The 18532-nt window shown below is 34.6% G+C and overlaps 1 protein-coding gene across 1 annotated transcript in view; it reads left to right on the top strand.

Moving 5' to 3' along the window:
• Window positions 1-17343: 17343 nt before the first annotated feature.
• Window positions 17344-18532, top strand: part of LOC124631962 (acid sphingomyelinase-like phosphodiesterase 3a) — a 47775-nt gene continuing 46586 nt past the window's right edge. Inside the window, exon 1 of the mRNA XM_047166610.1 lies at window positions 17344-17492. The gene's annotated coding sequence lies outside the window, so the exon portion shown is untranslated. The remainder of the gene's footprint in view (window positions 17493-18532) is intronic.

Genomic DNA, 18532 nt, shown 5'->3' with positions numbered 1-18532 from the left:
ATTTACATACTTTGTTCATGTTTAATTCCTTGAAAGTTCTGAGTTCTAAGTGGACTTATACAAGTTGAATTGCACCTGTAACAATGGACTTAGTGTCCGGTAGAACATTGCTTGTAAGCACTAGATTCTCCAAACTTTGTTATAGTTAGTTAAAATTTACTGGAGTTTGAGAGGAATTCAAATCTTGCGAGGTGGTTGTAAAAATTTACGATGGTGTAGTTTGTGTATCGTATTTTGAAGACGGGTGATAGGAATTGCTATTAGGTAACTGGTTTTAAAACCTCTTTTAGAAAAAAATGTTAATTAAAAAAATACAAAAACTTTTTTTGCGTTTCAGATTACAATTTTGAAAAGCTCTTAATAAAAACGTTTTGATAAAGTATCTTGACACACGCATGATTCACAGTTTCTTAGCTTTCTATGAATTCTTCGGAGTTATTAAAAAGTGACATGGCGCGATGCAAATTAAATTCCTGAAACATTGTATGAAATACATTTTTCTCGGAATTTTAATATCTTTCAGTTTCATCTTATTACACTCACTTTTTTTCTACTCTAATCTTTATAACAGCACTTTATTGTTAAATGAACACTTTAATAGGCTTTTTGTAATTCTGGCCAACATTTCTGATAATCTACAAAGGCATGTATTTTCAAAAAATAATTTATACATGCCATTTCCCAAAACAAAAACATTCAAAACAGTACTAACATTTTCACAACCTACAGTATTAGTAGCTATTAATAATTGAAAGCAAAACCTGCTAATGGGCTTTGTAAATGATTTCCAAGAAACCAGTGAACCGGGTTACATTTACTTCAGCACAAATACACCGTAATGGGTGCGTAGTTACGTCATTTTGTTCACTTGTTCAATATGCTTTGTTCAGATTATTGGACGGAGATACCATATTAAATAGGTATAATTAGACTGTAATTTATGCTAATATTTATAGTAATTTTTGAAATTGTCGGAAAGAAAGTAAGAAGAAACTTATTACTGTGGTCTGGAGCTGACGTTGCACCATTTAACTATAACAATATCGGAAACCATTTTCAGTTGTCAGATCGCCGATTTGGCCAACGGGTGGCAAGTTAACGGCTAGTTATGGTTTGGTTATCATTATAGTTAAATAGAATAGAAAACCAGGAAGTATTGTTTTAGTAATGGACTTTTAATATCATGTCGCACTTAAAAAAATTCACACCTACTTTTCTTTCTCAATACGCGCCCATACCTACTACTCTCAGAAAAATCTCAAAACAACAAACCTACCCACTAAATCAATAAAACGTCCCATATAAATACAATAAAGAAATATTCAGGCCTAAACTAAAGATTCGTGTCACGCGCAGAAGCCTTTATAAATAAATATACGTCGTACCCACACCACTGGCCACGGAGTATGGAAATAAGAGCGGAGATGCCATAATGCTGGTAGGTCACTCGCCTTCTTGTAGGTCAAATACGGACAGTGGGCATGACCAACGTGATAAGTTACGAGTGAACTAGCGAGGCGTTTAAGTTCTTTGAGCCATCTGTCAACAATTTTTTGTATTACAAAAAATCATCGGGTCCAAAGAAGGCGTATATGGGCGAAGACAGTAACGTTGCTCTTCCCATGAACACTCGCATTTAGGAGATTTTCCGTTATGGCACCTCCACTAGTCATTTTGTTCTCAACGCCAGTGACCAACAATTTGTTTCACCTGTAATTTTGATGTATGATTCGAAGGAATGCAAGAAAATCGTGAGAATGCCTCGTTCAGATTTATGGGGGAATATATGTTTTTCGGGGTATTTATGAAGGTTCCTATAGAAGGTATGGGAAGGTTAATCATGAGCTGTCTTCGGGAGAATGTCTTTTTCTATGTGTTTGGGGTGATTGTTGGGTTTGGTAGGTGTCAATATTTCGGTATCATTTAAATGATTTTCTTTACGATTTTTTTCTAGTGGATATTTAAGCAATTTTCTCGCTGACTATACTTTTATGCGGTGAATGACTTACAGGCAATTCTCAAAAAAAAAAAACACATTTAATTGTTTTTTTCACGAAATTATATAAGTTTCTTTTGTTTTGAGACTCAAGGTACTGTTACATAGGAATCATATGATGCTTCTTTGTAATTTTATACACAGTTATAATCCGTTAAAAAAACACAGGTGTCTGAGATTTTATCCTATAATTGAAACTAATCTAAAATCTTAACTATTCAATTCCAAGGTATTATGCAAAAAACTTTAAAAGAACTTAGATTTGCTCCGAGATAATCTTTGACAAAAAAATCTTCTTTTCTTGCAATAGGTAGGTACAGAAAGCGTCTAAATTTAAATAAAAATCTCCACCTCTCGTACATAATCCCTTCGAAAAAAAAAATCCTTCTAAATGATACCTAAGTACGAAATGCAAAAAAAAGTCGTGACTTTGAAACCCACGTTATAAGGCATAGTTCACACCGGATGACAAAATATTAACGACTTGTCACATGGTCAGAATATTATGTCAATGAAGTCACGATGACATGATACGTTGCACAAACACTAAAATGAATGCTATAGGGATTAAGATATACACTGTTTTGCAAAAGAGTTTATTTAAAATGAAATGGTGTCAAAGAGAGACTGGAGCACAATTGAGAAAAAGATAGGGAGATGATATGGTGTCAAAAGGATCTGTAAAAAGGCATAATTTTTTTTCCTCCAAAAAGCGAATAAAAATGAATTTCCTTTCGAATTAGCTGAGGAGACGTGGTAAGAAATAGACGTGTCTGAACATTTTCACATTCATTTGTCTAGACATCTATATGACTGTAGCTTTACTCCTCAAGTTTAGGGTAACCAAGATACAGGAGATCAGGCGCGATGACGCGAAAAATCCAATTACTCGGCGCCAATTCACGCATTCTAATGTACGGCGGAGCCGCGTGTTACAAAATCTAATCAAAGTTTATGGTCGCCCTAGCGGTTTTTGCCTGTCTACCTTGGATAAGGTGACGATAGGGTGATGAGATTAGCGGGAAGAGATTTTGGGGTTACATAAAAATAAAAGATTTTTTTTTTTCAATTGTGTTGTTCAAAAATTTTAAAAATCTCAAGTTTTGAAAATAAATACCACACCAGGACTTTTTTTTAACAAAGAAGAGACAAAAAATATAATTTTACTTAAAACTGAAACGATTATAGTAGAAGGCTTTATATCGGCGTGAAAAGGCTCAGACAATTTTCAAGTAAGACGAACTAGCTGAAATAAAATAAAATTGAAGCGTTTAATACCACTTCTACTCTCACTTATTTCTACAATTTCATAAAAGTCAGATTTTTTATTATTATTCTTTTGTATCATAGTTTCTTTCAAGAATAAAATTGAAGCGTTTAATACCACTTCTACTCTCACTTATTTCTACCATTTCATAAAAGTCAGATTTTTTATTATTATTCTTTTGTATCATAGTTTCTTTCAAGAAAAATCGAGGTCCATATACTAAAGTGTAATAAAAGAAAAAATATATTGTCATGTTTTTTTTGCATGGATATTATTTTGATTTTTTTACGAAAATATTAACAAAGACATATATTTCAAAAACTTTGAGATTTAAGGAAAAAAATACTAATAAAGGTTTTAAAGACACATTTTATTTAGCCGAAACGAAACGATTCCTAAATACGATTTCGTTGTATTTACAAAATTCCGCTGTTCGTATCCACTAAAGTCCCTACCTTAGACTTTATGCTAAATCATTGAGCCCAATATACCACAGAATTACATTCTATTGTCCAACTTAAAATGTACATGGTGTTTCATTGGGCTTTTAAATGGTTTAATGGGGTTAACATAGCATCCCCCTTTTTATGTTTTGCCAACAAATTGGGGTTTATTTGTGTTTGTTTAGAATTTTCATTTTAAACGATATCATTTTGGAAAATAGATTGTGTGAGTGAATGTTTTGCATAGGTGAAGAAATAATGTCTTGTTAGGACCTGAATAAAAATGTAGTTAGTGGTGAAATTCTAGCTGTGTATGACCATTTTACTAAGAATAAGAAAATATGAATGAATAATGTTTCGCGGTATACAAAAATAAAAACAATTTATCACACCCCCTTATTAACACTCATTTAATCTCGGCAACTAGTTACAGTCCACCTAATAAAATACACGTCACAGAAGAAAGGCACTTTAAACAACTATCATGTAAGTTTGCACTGTGCAAATAAGGATGGTATTACACTTATCAAAATTAACAACTTGCTTCAAGTTAAAAAAAAAAATATTTTCATAAACATTTATTTATAATTTAATCATTGAAATTAGCCGTTACATTATTGATTGCACACATTTTGATTTAAATGTCCTTTATTTGACGAAGTTATAAAGTGATCAAATCTATGTATGTATGTTCGACCAAGATAAGTGTAATACTACCCTAAGATGCGACTGCTTACATGTCTTCTAAGAAACAGACCGGTGAACTCCGAGAACTTTAACAGGCAATTATTATAGTATTTGTTGGAAGTTTCATTTGTGAAGAAAGGAAGGATTTACTGTCGCGTGTTATACTTACCTTTAGATGAGTATAAGTTGTATGCCGTGACTTCTTGGAACTAACAGTCCCGTGTTCGAAAACGATTTTTTTTCCGGATAGGAGCGGAGTTGTCCAACTGAGTTATGACCATTTATTTATTTATATTTAACAACAATACCTTTACTTTAGTTCCCACAAAAAAATACTATCTTCCACGAACGGTTTCACCTATGTCCCATGCGAGCTTCTTCCCGCACCTGGATAACAAATAGCCTAAAGACTCCCTTGATAGATAGGCTACCTCACAATGTTTTTTTTGTAATTCGATGACAGATTAGCTGTTTAAGTAAACTCATCAGCTTTCTAATATTAGGTAACCATACTAAACTCATTCTAATAAAATTGGAGCTAAAAAAGGTAAAATGTTGAGCAATTAGAGCACATACCTGAGCAAGTAATCGGATGTAGGCGGTAGGAAGTGCTGAATGTACGCCGCGTTGTTAGTAGGGGCGGCGCCCGTTTCCTTCAGCTGGATTAGTGACGTGAGTCTTTTTATATTATTTAAGACCGATTTTTTTAGGATTTCCAAAAAAGGAGAAGGTTCTCAATTCTGATGGTTGTATTTTAAACATCTGTTAGATTCTATCTGAGCATTAAATACAACGGTTTGATAAATTCTTATTACAAAAGATGTCAAAACGTCAAACGTGTTCTTCGGATAAAAGTTGACTGGCGATTCAAAAATCGGCGTTCAACGGTACTTCTGAAAATTTGTTTTCTTGAAAACGCAAAATTTTTGCTTTTTGACTATCCGTGGCATATTGTAAGCAACGTATGATTGGATGGCTTTGTTCATTCAAAGGGCTAGCTGTTTGATTAAACGGCATTTTCAAACACTTGGGTACGAGAGTATAAATGCGATATTTACGGGTTTATTTTCATATTCCTTTAATTTTATCTTTGAAGATGACAGTTATTTTCGGGAAATTATCTTACCTACTGTCTCTCGTTTCTGAAAATTGATACCTATTACTGAATTCGAAAACTTATTGAAAATGCTAAAAGCGTATCGATAAAAGAAGACCATTTCATGACTTTTCATGACTTTATTCAAACACAATCATATCATTACTTTAACTTCACATGATATACCCGACACGCAACGCTTATTTCGTTCCCATAATATATGTAAATCGTCGTACAAACTCAATTGGTTAGTCGAGTATACACACTCGCTTGAGCGCATTATGCCAACACTACTTCCATTCAGTACTGGGGGGCCTACTAGTGAAGTTATCAAAAACGAAAATCGAATTTCGATAGTCTGTTCTCTTCTTAACTTAAGTAATCTCGGAATCTCGCCTAAGAAGCTCAGCGGCTATTGTTATTATTTTAGTTATATATACTTATTAATTAGAAAATTTTCAGTAGTTTTGGAAAAGATGTGTACATCGACATATGAGGCTGACCGTTAAAACTTCTATACCCCACAAAAGAAGGCGAGTCTTACTTGTAGGCGTTGTAGTACAGGAACATTGCCATTTATTCCTAAGCTCAGGAACGCTCAACAGTAGCCGAGTTGCTAAATCTTACATAGAAAATATACATTCGTCGTGTCAGCCGAAAGACTGCTGGACAAAGGCCTCCCCCAAGGTTCGCCACTTTGCTCGATCTTTAGCAACCCGCATCAATGCATCCTGGCGTCCTTGGCCTGACCGTCCGTCCAAGTATTGGGAACCAGCCCACGCTGCATTGGTGCATTGGCACACAGAAATATGTCTTACCAGCTTTCGCCAGATGAAACATCTACCTACACAGAATCTTAGTGGTAGTTATAGTTGAGTTAAAGTAGACCCCCCAGGATTACAGAATAGAGGCCTCGCTTGAAAGTGACGTCATATGTGTCCTGACCTTTTTAGTACGTGCTTCTTTATTGTAGTTTTATTTAGCGTGTGGTCGCTAAATAATGGAACAAAATAGACTTCGAATTCTGAGGAAAACTTGACATATAGGTAGATTGACTTTCAAGATTGTTAGTATTTTTTTTGTTGGAGTTTATTTGTTTGTTTCTATAAAAGTTTGTGTTATGTACGATAACATTCAGTTACTGATTTTGAAGGTTTTATGCATTTAGGTATGTCTGTCTGTGTCTACTATAGTACCTATTTGTCTTGACTTAACAACAGTCAAAACTTATATGGCTGTTATTTTCAAAACTTTCCTTCAATCAATAATTCGATTACGATAGCTATATTTTAAGGCAAGATATACATTACATATACACAAAAAATATAAATACTACTGAAATACACGGTCCGATATATAAGTATTTGTATCATATATCATAGTTGCAAATTACATAACAATTCCTTGCCTACTAACAATATGAACGTAATCTAATAATACATTTGGACCAAGCTTCATTACACCAATATTCTCATGGGAAAGCTCATTGTATCTCCCAATGGCAATACTCTATATTCGGACACAGATATTTATGTAGGGAAATTAATCAATGAGAACTTGTAAGCGTGGGTAAGTTACAGAAGGTTATTTCGATCATAACGTTGGGTGTCAGGAGTTCATTTGTTCAGTTTTTTTGTCATTCATAAGCGCCTAAATAAAATGATTTTGACTTTGAAGTGTCCCGGAAGGCATGTTAAAAGCTGTGGATGTCAGCTGTCATTAGAACATCTTTAGAAGTCGTTATGGATAGCCGGAATCCAGAAAGTCTATAAACCAGCCTTACTTAAAAGTATCAGGTTGCCTGGGAGACTGGGTTGACGGAGTCAGATAGGCAGTCGCTCCATGCCAAACACTGACACTCAGCTACAACCAGTTAGGACCTACCACAACATAGTTGGAAAATCTAGACAGATGATTTTATTAATTAACGAAAACCAAAGATACAGACCAACTTTATTATCTAGAACCCCAGTTTTAATCAAAGACTGGTGCGAGGAATAATAATTCTATTACGAAAACTAGGCCAGAGTCATTAAAGTCGAGAATAGAAATCAAAACTTGTGGAAAACGTTTATGAAATTCATAATTTAGAACGTTAATTTATGTTAGGTTTCTCCTCCCATGAACGGGTCGGACATTGGTTGTGATAACTGGAAATGATAGCTTAATTATTAATGGGACGTTTTGGAGTACTGAATGATCTATTACTACCTGAGAATTGTATAGTTTTCTACTTTCTGCTTTACTTATATCATATTTAATAGTGTTGTACAACTATATTTAAAGTGAGAGAACATTGTGTCTTTTCGATTACGCATGTACAATATTTAAATCGAAAAAAAGTATACAATTCTGTCAGTAATCCTACGTCTATATGTAAATTACAAGACTAAGAATAGTCCTTGAATTTCGGTAAATTTTAGTTAGTAAACCGATGCGGTGTTTTAAATACAAGACAATGAGCAGGTATTAATTATATTTTGCGAGAGTAAGGAAATTATAGACAATTTGCAGTTAACATCAGTTCAGAACCACAGGCTACTTTTTATTACATACATTTTTAACAGCTATGCATATACGAATAAGAAACCAATCTACTTTCCATTCAATAAGTAATTGAAAAAAGATGTGAATATTTACCGAGGCCAATCTTCTAGAGTAGGTAAAGGTATGCATTTCCAACATTTATGCAAAGGATTTAAATCAATCACATTACGATTGCATGTGCTGCGGTCGATACAACTTGGTTCTGTTTAACTTGTTACTATGGAGGGTAGAGGTAAGGGGAAATACCTATGTACCAAAGAAGAGTGCAGAAGGTAAACATTTTGCAATTTATATTGGTTTTAATGCCTCCAAAGTACATAAATATGGCAGTATCATAATTAAATTATCATATACAATTCATTTACATTATATTTCATAATTACATACAATTTCGAAGGTGCACTGCCTTCTGAGATACAGGATTTTTCCTCATCCTCCGAGCCTTTTCCCAACTATGTTGGGGTCGGCTTCCAGTCTAACCGAATGTAGCTGAGTACCTACCAGTGCTTTACAAGGAGCGACTGCCCTATCTGACGCCCTCATTCCAGTTACCTGGGCAACCCGATACCCCTTGGGTAGACTGGTGTCAGACTTACTGGCTTCTGACTACCCGTAACGACTGCCAAGAATGTTCAATGACAGCCGGGACCTACAGTTTAACGTGCCATCCGAAACACAGTCAATGGTGTCTAAGATATACTTAGAAAGTACATACAAACTTAGAAAAGTTGCATTGGTACTTGCCTGACCTGGGATCGAACCCGCGCCCTCATACTTGAGAGGTTGGTCCTTTATCCACTAGGCCATCACGACTTCGTTCCTCGTTAGAAGTAATATCCTAGTAGTTCCTAGGTAGAAGTCAGGGTCCTTATGTTCTGGCCCACACTGCCATGATCCTAATAATATTAAATTTGGGTTCTTTTTGGAAATAATAAAGATTTATTTATGTATTTATTATTTATACATTAACAATATCACAATCAGATGTCGGATAGTGGATAGATGCAGCTGACTAAAACCGGGATACTTGGCGGTTATTGGAGAAGTCCTTCATTTAACAGTGGACGTTAATGGGCTTTTATAACGGAGATAATGAATATCAGAATAATTCCTTGTCTTGCTACACTAGCGCGATTAAATAGTGGATCTTTTAGATATTTCAATAGGTCATATATCTACTACACACGGATGTTCTCCTAACATCTATCCTCCATATTTGTGGCCAAAACGTGTGGATAATAGATCAACTTCAAAAACGGCTCCCAATGGCTTAGGTGTCAGATTGACGAGAGAGGCGATCGTGACAATGAATTACGACCTTAGCTTTATACATATAAAACTGATATACTAACAAAATAATATACAGCTTATATTCAAAGAGAAATAGTTACATATAGGTATTTATGTTCAGAGATTCTCTTGCAGAGATGAACAAAAATTTTTGAGTTTTTATAAAAAAGTGCTCCATTATTAATTTTACGTGAAAAGCATTTAGAACTGTACCCTAATAAAAAAGCTTATTTCTTGGCAAATATCTACCAGCAGACTCAAAACGTCAGAACTATCACAATTTAACCAGAAAGTAGTCCATAAAACATCGATACTCATTTGTTTTCTGTCACAGAGATGTCAAACCAACCTGCAAATGCATAACGTTCACCACAAGAGTCGTCTTGAAAAATGACTCGTATAACCACAAACGAACAAGAGAAAAATCAAGTAAAAAGTCCGCCTAAAAAAAAGGTTGAAACAGCTGCATTTCAGACTGAAAAACGTTTAAAATAAATCACATTAAACAGTTTCGTGCAAGATCGTTCGCGTAACGTACCGTTTATGTTGCCTGAATAAACTGGGTTGCAGAATTATTTATGGCTAGAGTGTTAGAAAGAATTTGCATGTAATGTGCATCGCTTTTGCGATCCTGAAAACCTATTGGTTGGACTTTTTGTGGTTGTTTTACTAACGTTGTTTTTTGAGTGACATGTAGATTTTAGGTACGGTTTTGTTTTCTTTTACAAAAAAAAAAAAAATATTTTGAACGATATTTAAATTTTTATCGAATAGTCTGTCTTGTAAATGAAGTTACTTTTATAGTGACATGATATTATTTTTCAAAAACTGAACCCCATTAAAAAAATGTGCTTGTAGACTTTTAAATAAAACTACTTTTACGGATTTTATCGCGATTATATTATTATTATTTAAACCCGACGTTTCGGATCCTTTACTGCATCCATGGTCACAGCCAGGCCCGAGGTCAGAAATCTAAGTGTGCTTGTAGATTTAATTATTTTATTTCGTTACACAGTTATATTATATTAGCAGGTACATTGGAATACCTATATTGGTCGTAAACACGACGGTGGAAGAGGTCAAGAGTTTGATAACCGTTTTATCGGTCAATGTATGTGGGGATACATTGCGGAATTTTTTAGTAGGTATCTATTCTGTAGTGGAATCTCCGTTGAAAAGCAATTTGAACATTACCTCAGAAAATGTGAATACCTTAGAACCCAGAGATTTAAATTGCATTTTTTATCAGGTGGCATTAATTGAGAAACCTTTTTTTTAATGTAGGGTTTTTGTCAACATAGATATATCAACCCCATCGTACTCTAAGAAATATTCACCATCATCTGTATAGCCTTTTTTCAACTATATTAGGGTCTGGTTTTCAAAACTGTCCGCCGTGCTAGTATTATTTTTTAAATGTCAAGAACTAACTAGAACTTCATATTATTTGAAGGCGAAGATTCAGTCTTTAACATCATCAGTAGCTCAAAATCCCCAAATATCAATTCTATTTTGGCTACACTTGCTACTGCCTACTGCAATATAGTACGAAATAGATATTCGCAAACCACAAATGATTTGCTTGTTTCAAAACTGTCGGGTGACCACATTAAATAGGACAGTTACCACAAAATTATTCCAACGCTATCCAAAAACCAGATTCGAAATCATTTCTGCTTTATTTTAAACTAACTTTCACCCATGGTTTCACCCGCGTATAGAGGGAACTACTTTCTGTACATGGATATAAAGTGGCCTATGTATTCTTCTGCTATATAAGCTACACTATGGATAAGTTTCATCAAAATCCATCGAGTAGTTTTGGCGTAAAAGATGAACAAACATCCATACAAAATATCACGTTTGTAATATTAGTAAGTAGGACGAAATAAAAAGTGAAAATCTTCCAATTTGGCATAGCCAGTGAAATGTAAAAGGAATTTGCGGCCATATTTCAATATAAACACTATTGTATAATTTCCTCGAGGCCAAATGTCACGTTTTCAATTTTCTCCGTGTCCTTGCACACTTTTGTGTGACACCAATTATTATTTTACAATCACAGATTTTTGCTGCTGAATGTTTTTTTGAGTTTCACTTTTGAACAGAGCAACGTATAAATAAATTAGTAAATGGAATGTAGCATAACTCATTTGTATCTCTCTGAAGTCTATGCGATTGTATATATTCAATTCTCCTTCCGTATTGATATAACATGCATTTAGCTTCTCTTTTCAAATGTAAAACTTTTTACTTAATTTTAATCAAAAGAGAAATATAAGCGATTACAAACTCCGATAAGGCATTTCGTGCCACAATTTTCTACTCAATCATAAATATCTGAAACACAAAAACTGCTAAATATAAAGTATATTATTTCCATGTCAAGTTACAGTTTGACTAGTTACAGATTATACTAGGTCACATATCGAGTTTATAAGCCATCGCGTGACCAAATTGATTATCACACTATAACACGGGTTTGCCCACGGAGGAAGGAAACATAGCGGAGATGACATAAGGAAGGTAGGTCAGGCGCCTTCTTGTTGGTCAAGTAACATACGGTAGGCGTGATCAGTTACTAGAACTAAAAAAGCGTTTTGGCGTGATCGTAAGGGAAGAGCTAGTAATTTTCATCGTCCCCCGAGCACCCGAATTTTGGTGCGCTGCTTTCTCAGAAGGTTTTGCGTTATGACGTCTCCGCTAGTCATTTTGTTCTCCATGGCTTTGCCTACTTTTTACTTTTACACAACTTTTTAATTTTTTTCCAGTATCGAGCACCCTTGTTTTTGCTTGTTTGTTGTTTATTTTTTTATTCAGAATTGGGTCGTTTGTGAACGTGACTTCTGTCTGTATGTTAAATGGGTAACATTCAGATCGTGATTCGATAGGTATTTACAATTATGATTGAATGGTGCGGTATTCTGAAGATGAAATAATGTTTATGGTGATTTTACCCTAGGAAAAATATTTTTGATTATATTTTCTTACTTAAATTATTACAGTACGTTTTTAAATTAAACGCCAACCTAATCGTGTATAAACTCATTGAAATACTACCATATAAATAAATACCATATAAATACACCGTTCAGGTTACTACCATACTATACACCGTAGCTGCTTAATATTCCACGCGAAAACTCAGAAAAGTGACCGCAAATTTTCCCCTAAAAAAACCACAAAAATAAAAAAGGAAAACCATGTCGGGAACTATTCAAAACGTAAGATTTCGGAACTCGTCCGGTCGACATTAATAATAAAAAAGGTAGCCAAGCAAACTTTCCACCTAATCATACTTTTTCATCTCGGTGAGAAACTTTAGGGGTGGAGAAAATATGAACAAAAAATATTATAAAACAATGTTATAGAGTTGCGAACCGCGGGACTATGGCAAACTATTCCTTTGTGCGTCGGCTTCACTCTGCGAAGGAACGGTTAAATAACCTATTTTAATATTCCTTAGTTGAGTTTTAATTATGTAATATTTTGCTTCTTTTAATTAGTAAGGAAGTAAGCCAACAAGGCTTAGAAGATGCTACTGTTGAACATGAAGTCTTTACACGTTTCCTTGAGCAGTAATTATCTATTATTTTTTACTGCGATATCAGGCATTGTACACTAGTTATAAAACTATCATTGTGTGACGTCACAAGGCATATTAGACCCTGCTACATAAATAAAAATGAAATGTTATTTATTTTTGGTCAAGCACCAAGTTTAAGATATCTGGTCCTGATGTAGTTACACCGAACTATATTAACTATATTAACATCTCGTAAAAAATTTGGCGTGTTATGCATAATTTTTAATTGTCTATTTATTATTAGACGTATATTCTGGTTTAGTGCTTTCAATGCAGTTAAATCATTTCCAATGACTTTCCTAACTACAAAAAACAGTAATAAAAATACATAATTCTCACCCTTTGACGGTAACACGAATATTATGTAAAGCGATGACACAACGCCGCGGTGGAAACCGAAAAAAAAAAACTTTAGGCAAAGACATTTATCTCTGGCAGATTGTTAGTGTGACATGTATCCTCTGAAGGTTTCTCCCACACGTTGACTTCTGTCTCGAAGTAATAAGTGTCACGGTTTCATGACGTTGACAAAAGATAAAAGATTCCTTAGCACTTCGCGTGTAGTCGTGAGTTTATTTGTGTATGTAACGAAGTTGAGTTTAATTGAGGACCCTTATCAGACGTACTGTTATATATAAAAAATTAAATTGATTGTGATACTGTTCTTTATTCTAGAACTTAGTAGTCAACATCAGTAAGGGTACTTTTATAACCCGCTTTGATTTCCTTGTTGAAGTGACTCCTGTAATTCCTGTTTCGAATATCAACTTGTTAACCCGTTTTCCGCAGTTCAACAACTACATACTTTTCAAACTTAGTAAAAAAACCTATAGCCGTTTTAAGAGTACCACTTTTAATTTCAAGTGATTCAGTCGCAAAAGCCTAACAAATGAATAGATTGACATTCACTTTATTTATTTATTTTCAGTTGTTCTGATACCAGCTAACTACCTGATCTTTGTAATGTGCGCCCTACCATTCATCTTCATACTGATTTATGAGCCCAAACAAACTATCGGCCGACTAAAAGTTTACAGTGTGTTGGTACTCTAAGGGTGCGTCCACATCTGGCGAATGTGCCGCGAATGCGCAGCACGCGAGCCGATTGCGAGCTGTCTGCGAGCTGCGCGCGTGCAGTCACTGCGATAGTTTGGTGTGCCTCTTTAGCGCAACTCATGCAAGGCTCGTATAGAGCGCGCGAGCGGCGCGCGATCTGCGCGCACTCAGTTCTCGCCCTTACAGTTCCGTATACTGGCTCAGTACTATCGAAGATGTCAGACGTCGCGCGCCGCCTGCGCCCTGATCGCGTACGGTGCTTAGGTCGCGCGCGAACTGCGCGCGGGCGGCGCAGAAGCGGCGCACGAACAAAAATGCACGCGCGCAGCTCGCGGGCAGGTCGCAAACGGCTCGCGAGCTGCACATTCGCGGCACATTCGCCAGATGTGGACGCACCCTAAGGATAACGAGTACAAAATGGTTTAAACACCCAATATTAAGCGCTAAGAATGGATTGAAAAGCCTTAAACCTTCACAGATTAACATCAAAATCTATGGATTTATAACAAAGCGTAGTTTAGTACTCCATAAACCGAGTTTTATGTTTAAAACCGAGTCTAACAGGCATTGTGGGTGATCAACAATCTATCTAGATACCGATCTACTGTTAATTCTGTGATTAATTGCTGCGTAAATTCCAAATGTTCGGTACTGACTTAGCTGCGATTGGGAGATTGATTGAGATAGAGAATCGGAATATGTAATACAGCTAGGCTGTTTGGATTGAAATGAAAGAGATATCAGTGTGTAGGTACTATAAGCTGCGTTGTTTTTGTGGTTTTGTGTTAGGGGAAGATATAAAAGGTTAAGTTGAGTAGTTTTTTTTTTCTACACATAAAAGTATTGCTGAATGCTGTACAGTACATTTATGGATAAGTTTTATGTTTACAATTTATTGATACTTAAAAGTTGAAAAAAGGTACGCCAGCACTAGTTTACATCATTGTAATAACAATATGTTGTTCGGTAAAAACATGGATTCAACATAAAAATTAACATCATGACGTACTTAAATAAAAATTAAATATTTCACAAACAAAACGTGACAGAATTTTCTGAAATCCTAAATTTGCTTAAACGCATTAATTAAAACTTAATTTGAATAAATGGGCAGAAAAAAAAACTGTTTTCTATTATAATAGTTTGAATGATCGAGAAACCCAATAAATATACTCAAGATTTCAAATTAACCTAGTTCATTGAAAATATTAATTAACCCTAGAGTAGGGTGACAATCAGTTCGGCAAAAAGTGGTTCGTTACAAGCAGAACATTCTCTTTAAGTTGTAGTCCTCTGATTACAAAAGAATAAGATGGTGATAAATGATAAATATCATTTATCTGTTTTAGTAAATAAATTATTATTTTTTATTTCTTAATAGATTAACTTATTATATTTGAGAATTCAATGTCATGTGCCAATAAAAAATAATTAAACTATATAACATTACTCTTTTGAAAACAACTATAATGCGCACGTATTTAGCTTGCCTATTAAACTTTCCTACTGAATGTGCATCATAACTTTAAATTTGAATTTTTCGTTTCGAATTTCACATTTAAACTTGCCATAAAAACATGTTTGTGTAAATTACTACTGAAAAGTTAAAACATTTACTTGTCATATTACGTATCTGGAAAGTCCATAAAATTTTCAAACTCATTGTCACTTTACACCCAAAATATTAAATATGGAGTTTGTTAGTATTAAACATGCCTTTAAGATTTATTTTAGAAGGTTTAAAAGGGGAAATAAAGGGGTTTATAGGATAAACAAGAATAATTCATCTTCATGATTAAAAAATACGCAAAACAAAGTAATTCATACTAATTTAATGAGGAAACATTTTTTTTATTGTAACGTAAAACCTCCAAAACTACTGAACTATTTGAAACATTCTTCCATTGTTGAAAAACTACACTCTTCTGAGTATCATGGGGTATATTATATCCTGGTACGGGAGTAGTCGCCCGACAATACGGTGCGAGGATACGGTGCGGGGGATGCGAGTGAAACCGCAGGAAAACGACAAATTTGAAATAATTGAAATCAATAAAGATAATTATTTAATCACACTTTCCTTTAAAGGTCAAGAAAGAAAGAAGAAAAAGAAAGAAACATAAAATTACAAAAAACATATTCCAAAGTCGTAGGTGGAATAGATAGATAGAATAACAACTAATAATGTAGAACGATGTCTAGAATTTCCTTTGAAGCGAACAATAATGTAATGTTATTACTACCATAATATTATAGTATTCTTTTACATGATTAGGAATTCCCCATACTAATTTGCATTGCCAATTTATAAAGCAACAAGCTGTTTTCCCGCGGTTTCACTCGCGTCCTGTGAAATTTCCTGGCCCCACCGGGATAAAATATAGCCCTTTAGGAAGAGTGCAGCTCTAAAACTGTAAAATATATTTTTTTATCGATTCAGTAGTTTCAGAGACGTAAAGTAACGTTGTTGTAAAGTACAACAAACAAAAAAACCTTTTGATTACATTAGTACAGATGACTTATTAATTTATGTAATTACTGTATGATTTGTAATATGCACAATCATTCGTCATAAATAAATACGTAACAAAACGGCATATATTTTTTTCGGATTACATAGCAAAAAAAAAATATAAGGCCACTCGCGCCCACGCATAAGCAAATCAGATTAAATTGTTAACGTACCCTCCGTGTTTGTATTGTACAAATAAAATAGGAGCACGCCAAATAGATTCACGTTATTCTAATATTACACAAAAGCTAGACTTCTCTTGAATCACAAAAAATGTGTTTGAGTTTATCTCAGACGGTAAGAAAAAAATATTAATGTCTACGAAATCAGGTTTATTTAAGGATTCACGGGTTTAAGAACGGAATTGGAAAATTTGTTTTGCACGAGCAATTATAAGCACTTATGTATAACTACACAGCTATAGTGTCGGAGGACGCTTAAAACTGCACCGGAATAAAAAGTGGCCTATTGTGCTACTCGATAAATACGCTATCAAACGTTGAGATATTTTTGCAAAGCGTATCAGTGGTTCCTAGTATTGTCGCTTTCAAGAAAGCAAACAAACTCTTTAGCTTTACCATTCATATACATATTATCTTTAACAAACCTTTAAACACGGTCCAGGCATTAAAAAATCTGAAAAGCTGCATCTACATATTTCAGAATACTTACAGCAAAGCTAAATTTTTTAACTAACTCAACATTCTTACACCCAAATATACCTAAACACTTAACCGCACATATGTCATGAAAAAGCACACTTACAGGCTTCTATATCCGAATTTATCTTGAAACGACAGTCCTATCTCTCGGTCGCTCCTCGCACCTGCATACTAGGCATTCGTCGTCCGACCGCCGCGCCGAAAGGACGTCCCACCCCCGAATATACCCGATCATCCCCGAACGTCGCGAGTGAATCTCGAACGGTGTTTACGTTCCAATTTCGTGATTTGTGACTCTTTTTTGGTGCCCAGGAATTTTGCACTGCAGTTCACAGCCGATGAGAATTGTTAGCGTGAGTTTTTCTTTAGCGTCGAAATAGTTTTTTGATGACCCGATTTTTGTGTCGTCAGCTTTGATTCAGTCTTCACGTAGAAACAAGAATACTGAATTGAATCCGTAATTATACTTTCATTAAAATTAAGTCAACATTTATATATTTAAATCTACATATGAACTTGTAAAAAACGTTATAATCTTGTTTTCAGCGCACCTTTGAATTCCGATAATAATATTTCCACGCACGTACGATAAAAAATTTTGATTCCTATAATCACCACACGTAGCTTTCCTAGTGGCCTACGCCGTAGCAGCTACGAAGGCCAAAATTAGAATACTCTATGATCTCTCTATTGCAGTAAAGCAGCCTTATTTTAACCTTCTATACTTCGAATATTAGTAGTACTTAAACATTAGGAATTAATGATAAAAGCTTCATATTTCATTCTAAATTCTGCTACCAAACTATCAGATTGCTGTGACTTAAAAAAAGAAAAAAGAAATTGCGTGTGGACGTCATCCCTGTTCCTAGAATTCCAGGTTTGCGTCACCCCACCTGAAATTTCAGTTTAATTTCCGTATTCTATTTCCAACGAACGGCTTTCCATATTCAACGTATAACGTCAACGTGATATGAATTAGCAATGCAATATTAAAAAGCATCTATATTGGATGACACTTTCTATTCTGATAAAAATCAATTAATGACCATATGAATGAAAATTCGACTTATTTATATGTAAACAATGAAATCAAATAACCTCTCTTAATCACCATAAAAAATATGAAGAGAAACAAGAGAATACAAAATCCGGATATAACGTATATTCGCACGGATATAATTATATTTATCCGGATATACATTCAACCAAATGACAATGATGAATTGTGTAATTATCTCCGACATTTTTAGGGCATTTAAGCGGGTTAGGCATTTAAATGGTATGTGCTTGAGTTTTTTGCTTCCAAGTAATTAAATATCCCAGGTTGATTAGGGTTCCGTACAATGAAAAAATGATTACGCCGTGTTTTTGCCCCTTTTGAGGTTTC

The sequence above is a fragment of the Helicoverpa zea genome, chromosome 7 (genome assembly GCF_022581195.2).
Source record: "Helicoverpa zea isolate HzStark_Cry1AcR chromosome 7, ilHelZeax1.1, whole genome shotgun sequence".
In the NCBI taxonomy this organism is placed as follows: domain Eukaryota; kingdom Metazoa; phylum Arthropoda; class Insecta; order Lepidoptera; family Noctuidae; genus Helicoverpa; species Helicoverpa zea.
Note: the sequence above shows the minus strand (reverse complement) of the source record. Positions and strands in the feature narration are given on the sequence as shown.